This window comes from Phyllostomus discolor, chromosome 10 (genome assembly GCF_004126475.2).
Source record: "Phyllostomus discolor isolate MPI-MPIP mPhyDis1 chromosome 10, mPhyDis1.pri.v3, whole genome shotgun sequence".
NCBI classification, from domain to species: Eukaryota; Metazoa; Chordata; class Mammalia; order Chiroptera; family Phyllostomidae; genus Phyllostomus; species Phyllostomus discolor.
Window position 1 is genome coordinate 91,697,772 of NC_040912.2, and position 16,711 is coordinate 91,714,482.

General features: G+C 44.1%; 1 long non-coding RNA gene and 1 pseudogene across 1 annotated transcript; both read right to left on the reverse strand.

Annotated features, from left to right (window-relative positions):
* Positions 1-1,962: 1,962 nt before the first annotated feature.
* LOC114507247 lies at positions 1,963-2,743 on the reverse strand (annotated as a pseudogene).
* Positions 2,744-2,758: 15 nt separating this feature from the next.
* LOC118497227 lies at positions 2,759-11,782 on the reverse strand. Its single transcript, XR_004899759.1, has 3 exons — positions 11,665-11,782; positions 8,230-8,237; positions 2,759-2,773 (listed from the first exon to the last, which is right to left on the reverse strand). It is a non-coding gene; the product is annotated as an uncharacterized LOC118497227 (long non-coding RNA).
* Between the last annotated feature and the right edge of the window lie 4,929 nt (positions 11,783-16,711).

Sequence of the window (16,711 nt, forward strand, 5' to 3'; positions counted from 1 at the left end):
TATTTTATTGATTATGCTATTACAGTTGTCCCATTACCTCCCTTCATTCCCCTCCACCCTGCACACCCCCTCCCACCCACATTCCCCTCTTTAGTTCATGTCCATGTGTCATAGTTCTTTGGCTTCTACATTTCCCATGCTATTTTTGCCCTCCCCCTGTCTATTTTCTAACTACCTATGCTACTTATTCTCTGTACCTTTCCCCCCTCTCTCCTTCTCCCACTCCCCTGTTGTTAACCCTCCATGTGATCTCCATTTCTGTGGTTCTATTCCTGTTCTAGTTGTTTGCTTAGTTTCTTTTTGTTTTTGTTTTAGGTGTGGTTGTTAATAATTGTGAGTTTGCTGTCATTTTACTGTGCATGTTTTTTTAATCTTCTTTTCTTAGATAAGTCCCTTTAATATTTCATAAAATAAGGGCTTAGTGATGAGGAACTCCTTTAACTTGACCTTATCTGAGAAGCAGTTTATCTGCCCTCCCATTCTAAATGAAATCTTGGCAGGATAGAGCAATCTGGGATGCAAGTCCTTGCATTTCATGACTTGGAATACTTCTTCTTTCCCGGCTTTTCTTGTCTGTAAGGTCTCTTTTGAGAAATCAGCTGATAGTCTGATGGGAACTCCTTTGTAGGTTACTGTCTCCTTATCTCTTGCTGCTTCTAGGATTCTCTCCTTCATTATTACCTTGGCTAATATAATTATGATGTGCCTTGGTGTGTTTCTTCTTGGGTCCAACTTCTTTGGGACTCTCTGAGCTTCCTGGACTTCCTGGAAGTCTATTTCCTTTGCCAGAATGGGGAAATTCTCCTTTATTATTTGTTCAAATAAGTTTTCCACTTGTTGTTCTTCCTCCTATCCTTCTGGTACCCCTATAATTAGGATGTTGGAATGTTTAAAGATGTCCTGGAGGTTCCTAAGCCTCTCCTCATTTTTTTTGAATCCTTATTTCTCCATTCTTTTTTGTTTGGTGTTTCTTCCTTCTGATCCACTGTATCGTTTTGAGTCCCAGCTTTTTCCCATCTCTATTGGTTCCCTGTGCATTTTTTTTCATTTCTCTTATTGTAGCCTGCATTTGTTCATCTAATTTGCAACTAAAATCAACCAATTTTGTGAGCATCTTGATCACCAGTGCTTTGAACTGTGTATCTGATAGGTTGGTTATCTCTCAGTCGCTTAAAAGTACTACATGTGGGGTTTTACTTCTGTGTCAGACATCTTTTCTTTTTTTCCCGTTGGTCAGGTCGCACCTGTTGACTTGACCAAAAGGTCAGGGTGGAGCCTTAGGTGTTTACCAGGGCGGGGCACCCCAGTCACTGGGTTGTGACATTGTATGTGTGGTGGGGTCCGAGAGGGAACAATGGCACTTGCTGCACTCTCCCTCAGACCTCAGTCCCTTCTGCTGCTTTCCCTGAGCAAACTGGGCCCCCCTGGTGCTGATTCCCATGTGGGTGGGCTTGTGTACCCCATGAGTCTTTCCAAGGGCCTCTCCTGTGAGGCTAGGAGTCTCTTGCTGTGCCTCAACCCCCACAGGTGTTTTCAATCAATGTCCCGAGGCTCTATTTCCTAGCACTGGAACCCTGGGTTACACGCAGTGCCTTGCTTCACAATTCCCACCTCACTGGGTCTGCTGTTTGCCACCCCTCAGCCACAACCTGCCAGCCATCGCCTGTGTGCCCAGGGTCCTCCCACTGTGGTCTTGTGCACTCCTGGATGCCTTATGCACCCCACCCCAATGGTCTCTGTTCTCCAAGCTGCAACCAGCACCCGACTGCTGAAGTCCTCCCCTCCTACCAGTCTGGATGAACAGATTTATTTTAACTTCTTGGTTGTCCAACTTCCATATAGTTGAATTTTCTATCAGTTCTGGTTCTTACTCTGTTTCTAAATTATTGTTGTCCCTATCTTGGTTGTGTGAGGAGGCACAGTGTGTCTACCTATGCCTCCATCTTGGCTGGAAGTCCTCATTTTGTTTTCATATTTCTCCTCTATGAATACCATTTGTTCCTCCATTTCTTGCTTTGATATTTCTTTTCCATCACATTTCTCCTTTACCTCTTCTTCCATAGCTGCTTGTTCAGCAGCAATTTTGTTCAGTGCCTCTTCCACACATTTCCGTTTCTTCACCAAGTACTTGTAGATGGAATCAGAAAAGTGAGCCCCTCCATTCTCCTGCACCACTGCCTGGATCAGCCCCACCAGCTCCTGCACTGAGCTTCCCTCTCAGCCTCGTCTGCACTTCTGTTGTTGAAGGCACAGCAGCGATTCCCACTCTCCCTCATAATGGTCTTTAGGCATTTGTCTGCATTTTCTAAAAAGCTACTGAGCTCCTGACCTTCCAATTCTTCTTTCCGAGTGAACAAGACGATCATGTGCTTCATGGCCGGCTTCCCAAAGATGGCCTTGACCAATTCTACCCTTCTTTGCTCCTCCTTTGTGAAGCAGCCCAGAGGTACAACCAGGATGATGGTGTGAGGCCCGGGGCTGAAGAAGCAGACACACTGGCTGACTTCCTCACAGGTGGTCTTCAGTTTCTCCTCAGTGTCAAAGAGCCCTGGGATGTCCAACATGAGAAGGTTCCTCCCCTCCCAGGCCCTCTCTTCTTTCTGACAGCTCTCTGTAACAAACCTGGAAGCAATTCTAGAATCAAATGCTCTTTTCCCAAGGATGGTGTTTGCTGTCACACTTTTCCCATTTCCAGTTTTTCCCACCAGAACAATCACAGAGTATTGTCCTGAAGGCCAGCCATGCTGGTTCAAGAGAATCTGGGTGCAGGTTCCTGCAAGAAACCTGAGGAAGGAAGGAGAAGGGGAGGGGTCAACTTAGGCAAGTGGAGACCACTCCAACTCTCTGCCCCTCATTGAAAATTTGTACTAGTTTATTATTCATATTGATCCCAGGGACAACAGAGAGATGGCAGGGGTCAATTTCTACAGAGGAGAAAAGAGTTTCCCCACAAAGGAGTGCCAGATCCAGGTCCAGGTCTCTCCCAGGGGAGCACACCTACACCTTATAGCTCTGCTCTCTCAGTGCTCCCTGAGCTGTCCCTGATCACACACAAAAGAAGGAAAAGTTTCAGTCCTTTCTGTGAATGAAGTATAATATTGATCCCAAGGGATAACCAAGATTTCACCAATAAATAAAGCTACAAATGTCTCTCATTTGGAAATAGTAATACAAAGTCTTAAATATCTTATTACATACTTAAAAAAGTACACACCATAGTTAAGAGGGATTTACTTCAGGAATACTAGGATGGTTCAACATGAGAAAATTCTTACAACACATCCCATTAATAGATGAAGAAAACTACCCGGATGCTGAAAAAACATTTGATCAGATTCAACACTGACTCATGGTTAAAATATTTCATAAAAATGCAATTAATAAATATTTCTCTAAAGTTAAAATAATGGATTATAAAGGTGATTTGGACAAAGAAAGAAGGAAATTATTCAGTGCTGCCAAGAAGAGGAATAAGGAGAGAGGACCAGCTCTACCAGGAGTCAAACACGAAGTTTCTGTAATTACAGCCGAACAGGGCTGGTGCACGAACAGAGAGAACGGGGAAACACAAACAAAAAATTCAGAAATAGACCAAATTATTCATATTGTATCCATTTACATTCCATTTAATTGCAGTGCTACCATAGATTAAATGAGGCTGCATCTCACATCGACAGGGAGAGAGGTGGACAATACAGTGAATCTGGGCTCATGGTGACCACACAGGAGCCAGGGACTGCCTCCACTGCCTCACGCCACTCAGGTTCAGTTATGTTCCAGGTTCACACAGAAAAGCAAACCTGTGAAAATAATAGAAACAACATGGACAGATTCTTTGTATCCTAGGGATATGGAAAATATTTCTAAGGTTTGACACAGAGTAAGGAAAAGGACTAAGTTTGATAACAAAAACTCACACAGATAATGTGAGACAAGAAACACCAGAGAAAAATTAAAGCAAAAAATGTCAAACTAAGGAAAGAACAGTTTCCAACTTACATCAAAGGGGTGAATTTCCCTATTACACAAAGAACATCGAAAAACACAGAAAGTAAATTTCAACAACTTGACAGAAAATGGAGTAAGAAATGGGAATAAACATTCAGAGAAAATTTAAATGTGCCTTGGCTCTATCAAAGGACAGTAGCAGGGGATCTAAGATGGCGTCAGAGTAGGAAGGAGCAGATTTGGCTTTCCTCTGCTCAGGGGAGAGAGTCCTGACCGATCTTTGGAGTGGAAAGGCAAGCAACCAACATATTTCAGCATTTTTGAGAACGGAGGACCAAGGATTGTGGCAGAACCCAAAGAACAAAGAACAGATCGCTGCATCAAGGTAGGTTCCCGGGACAGGCGTGTGGTACCGGGGCTGCAGCCCCAGGCCCGGGGGCCGTGGCTGGGTTTGCCGTAGGGTTAGTGGGAGAGAGCCAGGTCGTCTGCTCCCTCCCCAGCCGAGCAAGGTCTGGGCGGCTCTGGGAGGAGTCCAGGTGCTGGCGGGCACACCGGGTGGCGAGCAGCTTTGGAGGCGGTGAACGCCAGAGCCGAGTCACGCTGCGGACCCGGACTCCCAGGGTCACCGTTCTGGCTGGAGCTTTGGCGGTGAGAGAAACCGGGCCATTGGAGAGCGGCGGGCTCGATCGGGAGGAATTTCCCAAGAGGAAGGAGTGAATGGACACAGACACTGTTTGGGGAATTCTCCTGAAGTGATCAGTGGCTCTGGCCTGTTTGCTCCCCAGCTGTGAGCGTGCAGGCTGCGGACAGGCCGCGCCCGCCCGCCCGCAGGGGCACCGGTGTGCGGCAGACGGCCGTGCAGGCGCAGACGGGCCGCGCCCGCTCACCGGAGCGCGGGGAGCGAGGGTCGCGCCGGGCGGCGGACGGGCCGCGGAGCCAGTGCGAACCCCACGGGCCTAGGAAGAAAAGCCAAACAAGTCATCCTTCAGACTGCCTCAGCCAGCAAGAGCAGAAAAAACCGGTTTGGCCACTTTGAAATCAACAGACTTTTTAATTTGATTCTATTTTTTAACAATTTTTAATTTTTTAAGTTTTATTGTTTTTATTCTCTTTTGATTTCTTTTTCCTCTCTTACCTGATTTCTTGTTTTATTCCTTCCTCCTTCCTGTCCTCCAATTTTATCTCTTCTTCCTGCCTTCATCTGCCTTTTCTATTTTTCTTTCTTTTTTAAATTTTTTCCTAAATACCTACAAGTGAGACAAAATCCTGGATCGGTGACAAGACCAAAGTTGAACCCAAAGAAGGGGCATCACAAAAGCTGGGACAGTGAGATAAATGTCACTCTGCTATTACAAAGAACCTGCAAGTTATTGCAAATTTGTATTATTATTATTTTTCCAGTGTTCCTACATCCTTTTTTTTTTAAACAATATTTTTATATCCCTCTTATTTTTGTATAGCCTGCTTTGCTAGGCTGGTTTTATTGTATGACCTGACAGCTTTCCCCTGATATCTCTTTCTATACCGTATTACTAATCTACTGTCCATTAACTCACCTGTGTCCTATAAGCATACTACTCAATGTTCGGTACTTCATATCCTTATTACCTAGATTTCATAGACTCTGCCATATGAATGTAGCCATAATATTATTGTAAATAACTGCTGTTCCATGCAAGTGTAATTACTTCACAACACCCCCCCACCCCAGATCGTAGCCCATTTCAAAGTTTCCTGAACTCTATTACTGTAGTGGTTAACTCTATTCTCTCACACACTACACCTATTTACAACCCTTTACTCTCACCTTACCGCAGAATCTGACCGCCCACAACCTCTCTGCTTTATAGATCCAACTCACAATCCTTCCTCCCCCAACAAGAGTCTTATCTTCTTTCCATCCTTTCTAAAAATCAGCTAGCTGGGTGGAAGACCACGGTTAACACTATACATAGTGAAAGGATCTCCTATATCTTCCCTACTTGCTACTACTGTAAATAGCATAGAATTCTCGGTTGCTGTCTTAAACCATTTTGCCCTCCCCTCCATCTGATGACAAAAAAGAATAGGTGGAGGAGGTGAACACCAGGATACCCACTGGAAGAGGAAACCCAACAACAAAGGAACCACTAACAGATAACAGCAGAAGAAGGTGAAGGAGGGAGTAGTAACCACACAAACCTCAATCCAGGGCTTATCTGGAAATACAACTAAACAGTAGAGACAGTACCCAATACAAACAACTGAACAAGATTTCTTTAAACCTTGTACACACAGAAGAACCAGCCTCAACACAACCTGCCCTCACCAGCACAACAAAATATAGAAGGTGGTGGACAGAGTGACCCACATTTAACCAGCTGGCGGGAAGGAACCATCAAAGAAAGACTCAACAACAATCAGAACCCAAAGGCAAACACAAAGCCAACTTAAACAACAGCCCAAGACCAGCAAGCTTGGGGGTCAAGGAAACAGTACCACTGAAACTCACTGCTACTCTACTAAAGAAGTTCACATCATAAACCGAGGGAGCCAGAACAGATCAATATAAGAAGCTGAGGTGAACAAGAAGAGTCTCACAAACAATGGGAAGACAAAGAAATACTCCCCAAATGAGAGGAAAGGAGGAAGCCTCAAAAAGAATGCTAAATGAAACAGAGGCAATTCAACTATCAGATATTGAATTCAAAGCAGTGATTGTCAGGAAGCTCAATGAGCTCACAATGAGCTACGAGAAACTACAGGGAAGCTACAATGAACTCAATGAAAACTACATCAGCATAAAAAAGGAAATAGAAACTCTCAACAAGGGTCAAGAGGAAATGAAGAATACAATCTCTGAAATGAAGAACACAGTAGAAGGAATGAAAAGCAGGATCGATGAAGCAGAAGATCGGACCAGCGAGCTAGAGGACAAAATAGAAGAAAACACCCAGAAAGAGCAAGAAAGGGAAAAGAGGCTCAGAAAGAATGAAGAGGGATTAAGAGAAATGCAAGACAATATGAAACGTAATAGTATCCGTATAATAGGGATACCAGAAGGAGAAGAAGAAGAACAAGGGATAGAAAACCTAGTTGAACAAGTGATGATGGAAAACTTCCCTAATTTGATGAGACAAAAAGTCACACAAATCCAGGAAACACAGAGAGTCCCAATCAAGAGGAACCCAAGAAGGCCCACCTCAAGACACATCATAATTAAAATGGCAAAATTTCAAGACAAAGAGAGAATCTTAAAGGCAGAAAGGGAGAAACAGTAAATAACATAAAAGAGAGCCCCAATAAGGCTAACAGCTGACTTCTCAATGGAAACACTCCAAGCCAGAAGAGAATGGCAAGAAATAATCCAAGTAATGAGAACCAGAGGCCTGCAACCACGACTACTTTACCCAGCAAGGCTCTCAATTAAGATAGAAGGCCAAATAAGAAGCTTCTCAGACAAAAGAAGTCTAAAAGAATACACCTCCACTAAACCAACTCTGCAAGAGATGCTGAAGGGACTGCTTTAAGGAAAGAAAGGAAAAGAGAGAGTGAGAGAGGATCACACGTACATAAAAGGCAATGAATAAGTACCTATCAATAATAACCTTAAACGTAAATGGACTAAATGCTCCAATCAAAAGACATAGAATAGCTGATTGGATAAGAAAACATGACCCACACATATGCTGTCTACAAGAGACCCACCTCAGGATAAAAGATCTGCACAGGTTGAAAGTGAAGGGCTGGAAACAAATTTTCCAAGCAAATGGACAGGAGAAAAAAGCCGGGGTAGCAATACTCATATCTGACAAAATAGACTTCCAAAGAAGATCCATAAAGAGAGACCCAGAAGGTCATTTCATAATACTCAAGGGAAGAATTCACCAAGAAGACATAAACATAGTAAATATATATGCACCCAACATAGGAGCACCTAAATACATAAAGAAAATCTTAGAGGACTTCAAGAAAGATATGGACAGCAACACAATTATTGTGGGGGATTTTAACACCCCTCTATCAAAAATGGACAGATCTTCCAAACAAAACATCAACAAAGATATTGTGGCATTGAACAATACCCTAGACGAGCTGGGCTTTACTGATATTTACAGAACCCTCCATCCCAAAGAAGCTAAATACACATTTTTTTCAAATGTACATGGAACATTTTCAAAGATTGACCACATGATAGGACACAAAACAAGCCTCAACAATTTCAAAAAAATTGAAATCATACCAAGCAATTTCTCGGATCACAAGGGACTGAAACTAGAAACCAACCACAAGGAAAAAAACCCAAAACACTCAAATTCGTGGAGATTAAACAGCATGCTATTAAACAATGAATGGGTCAAGAATGATATTAGGGAAGAAATCAAACGGGTTTTGGAAACAAATGAAAACGAACTCACAACAACCCAAAACTTATGGGACACAGCCAAGGCAGTCCTGAGAGGGAAGATCATAGCGATACAGGCCCACCTAAAAAAGTTAGAAACATTTCAAACAAACAACCTAACCCTACGTCTACAAGAACTCGAGGAACAACAACAAAGACAGCCCAGAGCAAGCAGAAGGAAGGAAATAACCAAGATCAGAGCAGAATTAAATGACATAGAGGCTAAAAGCACAATTCTAAAGATCAATGAATCCAAGAGTTGGTTCTTTGAAAAGATAAACAAAATCGACAAGCCTTTAAGCAGACTCATCAAGAAAAAAAGAGAGAAAACCCAAATAAACACAATCAGAAATGAAAGAGGAGAGATTACAACAGATACCACAGAAATACAAAGGATTGTAACAAATTACTACAAAGAGCTGTATGCCAAGAAATTTGAAAACCTAGATGAAATGGACAAATTTCTAGAAAAATATAACCTTCCAAAACTCAATAAAATGGAAGCAGAAAGCCTGAACAAACCAATAACAGCAAAAGAAATTGAAGCAGTAATCCAAAAACTCCCAACACACAAAAGCCCTGGACCAGATGGTTTCACAGGAGAATTCTACAAAGCATTTAAAGAAGAACTAACACCTATCCTTCACAGACTATTTCAAAAAATCCAAAAAGATGGAAGACTACCAAACTCTTTTTATGAGGCCAACATCATCTTAATCCCAAAACCAGATAAAGACACAACAAAGAAAGAAAACTACAGGCCAATATCGCTGATGAACATTGACGCTAAAATCCTCAACAAGATACTGGCAAACCGCATCCAACAGTACATTAAGAAGATCATACACCATGACCAAGTTGGATTCATTCCAGGTATGCAAGGATGGTACAATATACGCAAATCAGTAAATGTAATACATCACATAAACAAAAGCAAAGACAAAAACCACATGATCATATCAATAGATGCAGAAAAAGCATTTGATAAGGTACAGCACCCATTTATGATAAAAACACTCAGTAAAGTGGGAATAGAGGGAGCATTCCTCAACATAATAAAGGCCATATATGAGAAACCTACAGCCAACATTATACTCAATGGGCAAAAATTAAAATCTTTTCCACTAAGAACAGGAACAAGACAAGGATGTCCACTTTCACCACTTCTATTCAATATAGTACTGGAGGTTCTAGCCACAGCAATCAGACAAGAAAAAGAAATAAAAGGAATCCAAATCGGAAAGGAGGAAACAAAACTGTCACTGTTTGCAGATGACATGAGAGTGTACATAGAAAATCCTATAGACTCCACCAAAAAACTGCTTGACCTAATAAATGAATTTGGTAAAACAGCGGGATACAAAGTCAATATCCAGAAATCAAAGGCATTTCTGTACACCAACAATGAAACAGCAGAAGCAGAAATCAAGAAAAAAATCCCATTTGAAATAGCAAAAAGGAAAATAAAATACCTAGGAATAAACCTAACCAAAGAGGTAAAAGACCTGTATTCAGAAAACTACATAACACTGAGGAGAGAAATCAAGGAGGACACAAACAAATGGAAACATATACCGTGTTCATGGATTGGAAGAATTAATATCATTAAAATGTCCATACTACCAAAAGCAATCTACACATTCAATGCAATACCGATTAAAGTACCAATGGCATATTTCACAGACATAGAACAAACACTTCAACAATTTATATGGAACCATAAACGACCCCGAATAGCAGCTGCAATTTTGAGAAAGAAGAGTAAAGTAGGAGGAATCACAATACCTGACATTAAACTATACTACAAGGCCACTGTAATCAAAACAGCCTGATACTGGCATAAAAACAGGCACATGGACCAATGGAACAGAACAGAGAGCCCAGAAATAAACCCAAGCCTCTACGGTCAATTAATATTTGACAAAGGAAGCAGCAACATAAAATGGAATAAAAATAGCCTCTTCAACAAATGGTGTTGGGAGAACTGGACAGCTACGTGCAAAAAAATGAAACTCGAGCACCAACTTACACCTTATACAAAAATAGATTCAAGGTGGATAAAAGACTTAAATATAAAGCGTGACACCATTAAAGTCCTAGAAGGGAACGTAGGTAGGAAAATCTCAGATATTTCACGCAGAAACTTTTTACTGACTTGTCTCCTAGAGCAAGGGACATAAAGGAAAGAATAAACAAATGGGACCTCATCAAAATTAAAGCTTTTGCACAGCTAAGGAAAACAGTATCAAAATAAAAAGAGAACCAACTGTATGGGAAAACATATTTGCTAATGATACCTCAGACAAGGGTTTAATCTCCAAAATATATAAAGAACTTACGCGACTCCACTCTAAGAAGACAAGTAACCCAATTAAAAGATGGGCAAAGGACTTGAACAGACAATTCTCCAAGGAGGACCTACAGAAAATCCAAAGACACATGAAGCGATGTTCAATATCGCTAGCCATCAGAGAGATGCAGATTAAAACCACAATGAGATACCACTTCACACCAGTCAGAATGGCCATCATAGACAAAGCAACAAACAACAAGTGTTGGAGAGGATGTGGAGAAACGGGATCCCTAGTGCACTGTTGGTGGGACTGCAGACTGGCACAACCACTATGGAAAGCAGTTTGGAACTTCCTCAGAAAACTAAAAATGGATCTGCCTTTTGACCCAGCAATTCCATTGCTGGGATTATATCCTAAGAACACTAAAACACCAATACAAAAGAACCTTTGCACCCCGATGTTCATAGCAGCACAATTTACAATAGCTAGATGCTGGAAGCAACCTAGATGCCCATCAGTAAATGAATGGATCAAAAAACTATGGTACATTTACACATTGGAATTCTATACAGCAGAAAGAAAGGAGCTCATACCCTTTGCAACAGCATGGATGGAGCTGGAAAGCATTATGCTAAGTGAAACAAGCCAAGCAGTGAAAGACAAATACCACATGATATCACCTTTAACAGGAATCTAAACAACAAAACAAAACAAAACAAAACAAAAAACTAGCAAAATATAACCAAAGACACTGAAATAGGGGATAGTCTGACAGTGGCCAGAGGGGAGAGAAGAGGGAATTTCAGGGGGGAATGGGTAGGGATTACAGGAACAAATTTGGAGGACACATGGACAAAAACTAAGGGTGGGGGGCAATGGGGGAAGGGGGGAGGGTTGGGTGGAGGGGCTGGAACGGGAGTAGGGGGCAGAAAACTGTACTTGAACAATGATTGAAAAAAAAAAGACAGTAGCATACACTCAGAGAAAAATAAATCAAAACTAAAAATAATATAACTTAATAAAATAATTTTGACTCACACCTCTATTTCCAAGGTGAGATGCTATTTGTCCCCTCGAGGTCTGGCAGAACTGCAGACTGTGCTGAGAGTCAGCTGGAGGGGGTGGGGGCAGCAGGTCCTCCCCTGCACGGCTGGGGAGGAGGGAAACACAGTCCAACCCCCGAAGAGCAGAAGCTAGCAATACCTTGTAGAGTCCACGGGCACCTTCCCTTCTGCTACCAATCCCCCATTTCAGCTTTTATCCCTGAACTACACTGACCAAAATTATGGCAAAAATCATGCATAAAGCTATTTATTGCATCATTATTTGTAACTGCAAAAACCAAAAACCTATCCAATGGTTCACCAGTAGACGACAGGTTGAATGAACTAAGGTGTGTTCAGTCCGGAAAGGCCTGGCCAGCTGTGAAAAGGACTGAGAAGTGTCTCCCTGCACCAGAGCGGGGAGACCGCCAGGGTGTCTACCACCAGGGGAGGGAAGTAATGTGGAGTTCACCTACCATCTCTCCAGTAAGGGGGGTGTGAACATCATCTATAAACTATAACAGGTACACTATTCACATACATGAAAAGGCAACAGCAGGATAATCTGAAAACTAAACCGACACAGAAGTTCCCTGTGTGGGGATGGGAGAGACAGGGTGGCGGGGACAGGAGGGGCTCAAAGTTGGGTATCCTGGGTGCACGTAGATTTCATAGGTTTGATCTTGAAACCAGGTAGGGAGTTTACCTACTTACACACCAAAAATTATACTTTAAAATACTAATATCAAAAGCAAATGAAACAAACAAATCTAATGGTATTTTGTGAGGCGGATGAACTGCGCCGTAAGGAACTGGTCTGAGAAACTTTGAAATGCAGTCATTTCATTGTTCATCTCCAGTAAGTTCTATGTACAAAAAAAAACCAAACAAACAAACAAAAAAACCCCAAATCACCAAAAATGCAAAACCTGAAAAAAAGATCTCCAATTGTTCTAAAAAATCATCTTAATTGGTTGTGTGTGTGTAGTGTGAAGCCCATTGGAAAGGCACAGGGACAGGAATGACCCTGGTGACAATGAGCCCCCTCAGCACCCAGTTCTGGCCTTCAGAGGCCACTTCCCACCAAAGGTCAGGGCTCTGAGGAGAAAGCACCAATTCCAGGGCCAGGCCGGACACGTATGCGTGGGGCCCACATACCCTTGTCAGCCAGAGAGCCCGGGTGTGCTCATCACTCACTCACTAGCATCTCGTCACGTGGACTGAGGGCCACTGCAGCAGAATCCAAAAGAACTCAGATGGGACAATCTGAGCATCGATAATAATTCCAGTGAATGGAAATGTATCAGGAGTGTTGAAACCCATGGGGTCATAGCAATGCCTTCTTCAAAGTGGCCCATCGCTCCCTCGGGCATCTGCTAGAAAGCATCTCCCTGCTCTACACGTTGACACACAAAGGGGAAGAGTCAGGCGTTCATCTGTGTCTCTCACACACCTGCTCCTTGTGGAGATGAGAGAGAGCTTGAGGGGAGCATTCTTTTCACAGAATTATTCCACCCAATGCAAGAGGAAGGAGTGACAGCATTTGAGTGTCATCACTTGTGACCCTTAATGAGACTAAGGCAGCCATTAGTGTCAGTTAATGTCACAGACAGGCTGACAACCAGATGTCATGGGCCTTCTGACGGGAGTTCACTGCTGCACCTGTGAAGTGTTCCCCCCAAAATCAGTCCACCCTGAACCTGACCAAGCCTCTCCTTAGACAGAAATTCACACGGACGCTGGAACGGGAGGAGCCGGTGAGCTGACACCTTTGATGGAACACACAGAACACACACTGTCCGATTCTTCTGAACAAGAGATCCTTGTTTCTTACCCAGAGAAATCTCTCAGAAAGCAATAAGGAAGGTGGAAACTGACATATTAAATTACATTTAAGATATATGGAACAATTGTGATTTATGGACCTTATTTGGATCCTACTTCAAACAACTTTTCAAATTATTGGAAAGTCAGCAAAATCTGGATGCAGGTGGTAACTGTTTTTTAAAAATTCTAGTTTCTGCCCTGGCTGATGTGGCTCAGTGGATTTAGCACCAGCCTGTGAACCAAAGGGTCACTGGTTCAATTCCCAGTCAAGGTACATGCCTAAGTGGTAGGCCAGGTCCCCAGTAGGGTGTGTGAGAGGCAACCACACATTGATGATCCTCTCCTTTTCTCTCCCTCCCTTCCCCTCTTTAAAAATAAATACAATATTTTAAAAATGTACTTTCTTTTAAAAAATTGTAGTTGCTTTCTGAAGTCTGAGGATGGCAATATTTTTCAATGGTTTCAAATATTTACTGGCAAACAGAAGCAACGTCTGACACCTGCTTCCAAACACTGTGGGGCAGGGAGTGACTGGCGAGTCTACAGGTGAAACCAGACGGGCATCAGAGGGTGACTGTTGAAGCTTGGTCCAGGTCGAAGTTCCCTTTACTCTTCCCTTTATCAGGAAACAGTCAAAATTTCCACAACTAAAAATTTCATCCAGGTGTAGGATCACCACTACTGAACACTCTGTAGCAAGCACCCAGATAAATATTTTTGCATTATCTCATTTACTCCCCAAAAAGAGCTGGCAAGGAAACTCGTTTTATTATTCTGACTTTTTATCTTCACCCAAGGATATGGTCATTGATTTTAGAGAGAAAACAGAGGAGAGAGAAATGTCCATATGAGAGAGAAACTGATTGGTTGCATCCTGCCCACGCCCCACTTGGGGACTGAATCCACAACCTATGTATATGCCCTGACGGGGATCGAACCCATAACCTTCTGGAGTACAGGAAGACACTTCAAACAACTGAGCAACCTGGCTGGGGCTGTTATGCTCACTTTTAAAATAAGGACATGATGTGGCTCAAAAATGCTGAGACACTTGCTCAAGGTCACGGTGCTCACGGGCACTGGGCAGTGCACGGATTCCATTGAAAGTCCCCCTGACTCCCGCCTTTCCCCTGACCAGGGCCCACAATGCGGAGTGAGCCCTGACTCCCTCTTGGCCCCAGCTCTAAAATCTCACCAGTCAAGCTGGACAGGGAGCGGGCAGGGACAGGCATCCCCTCTCTCCCAGAACCCAGAACTGAATGAATGCCGGCCTGTGGGGGGAGTCGGTTCTCTGCACTGCTCGCTCACAAGAGCCCTGTGCTCCCCCGGGATTCTCCTCACTGCCCATGACACTCGGTGGGGCCCCAGCTTCTCTCTGCTGAGTGATAGACCCTGCATCTTAGATTCCTCTGCCACCAGGGATGAGGGCCACCCCTGGAGGGCCACCACATGGCCTGGGATCTTGATCTTGGCAGTGAATAGAGGCATTGGGACAGCCTGGTCTCTAAATGGCCGTCAGCCCTGACCACCTGCCCTGGGGACACTCAAGTTTCCCATTAAGGGACGAGGAAGGCTCAGCAGCAGCACCAGTGTCCTGTAACAGGGAGCAACCAAAATTGGAGCCCCAAAGAGGGATTTATAATAAGGTCCAGAAGAGCTTGGAGATAATTGGCTCCACACCATAGGGCACACCTGCCCAGAATGCGGGCAGCTGTGGCCAATTGTGAGAGGAGCCAGAAATGGATCTGCAGAGGAAGATTAGTGCTGGGATTTAAACGGAGGCACAGCAACCATTGGGCGTCTCTCTTTTGGGGACCACGTGTCTGTTTAGGACCACGTGGCTTTGGTGTCTTGGTTGGGACCATCAGGCTTGGGTGAGAGTCAGGACCACGAGGCTTTGGAAGTGCTCCCTTTTGCCATGTGGAGGGTGCTGGGAGGACAGTGTGCATTTGTGGGGAACTTTAGTTTGTGTTATTTCAAATGAATAATAAATTCCTTTCCTTTTCACAAATCTCAGGCATTGAGATATGTCTTTCCTCTGGCAGCGGACATAACGAACCTGGGGGGTTCCTTTCAGGTAATAGTATATTGCCTTGGCTGCCTTTGGGCCCCTCTTTTCTACTGTAACAGTCCGTCACACCAGTAAACACATGAAGGCACCCCTGTCAAAACACACATGGTCTGTCCATATGACACTCAGGACATTATGCCAATAACACAGCCCCTTACTCTCCTCCCTGCCCCCCACCACTACCCTCTGAAAACACACTTGTCCCACTGTGCAGCTGGCACAGTGCCTGGTGCCTCCTCAGACCAGAACCACCCCCTGCACCTGCCCTGGCCCCACTGCCCTCCCAGCCCTATGGCTCAGCTGGGTCTCAGCCAGGCTCACCTTCCCTTCAACCCACTGAGGAGTTCCCGGGTCTCCTCCAACGAAGCTCTTTCAGCTGCTGCTTGTGCTTTAACTGTGAGGAGAGAGTTCGCACCCCTTGAAAGTCCTGAGCTAGGAAGCTGAGGTTGGGTGGGGCCAGCAGAGGACCTGTTTTTCTTTAAAGAGACAGAAACAGTGTCCTGTAATTTGGTGGTGCTGCAGTTTTGCCAAATTCCAAACTTGGGTTGATGTGCCCACTCCCACACCAGAATTTCCAAAGCTATGCTCAGGATTTTGGATGATGGCAGTAGGTCCCAAAAGCCCTTATTAAATGACCCAAGTCTTGCCCAGAGAGCCCAGTCCAGCATCTGGTCATCTTCGCTGCACAGTGGGCAACGGCAAGGTGATTCTGGAAGGAGGAAGTCGGGCAGGTGACTTGGGGTGTCCTTGGGTGCTGGTGCTGACTGTGTGACGTGGGCCTTGAGTCCAGTCTTTCAGGAGGGCCTCAGTTCCTCATCCAGAGATTACAGGACTCAGGTGCAGAGCCAAAGGGGTCTACACCACTGGGAGCCATGGGGAAGAGAGGAAGGGGGGTTTGGGAAAAAGTCTCTGTGACCACACAGCCCCTCTGGCTTTTCATATGGTCCTTGCCAGCTTGAATGTGCCCAGGGTCTGACAGGTACAGATGTTCCCAGGGAGCAGACACAATTCCCCTCCCACCCTTTCTGCCCTCCCCCACCCCAGGCCAGAAGGAGGCACCTGTGTGAGATTCAGCCAGTGGACAGATGCCACAGGCTCTAGGACTGCTATCCAGTGAGAGGCGGACTGTCAAAGCTCTCATGAT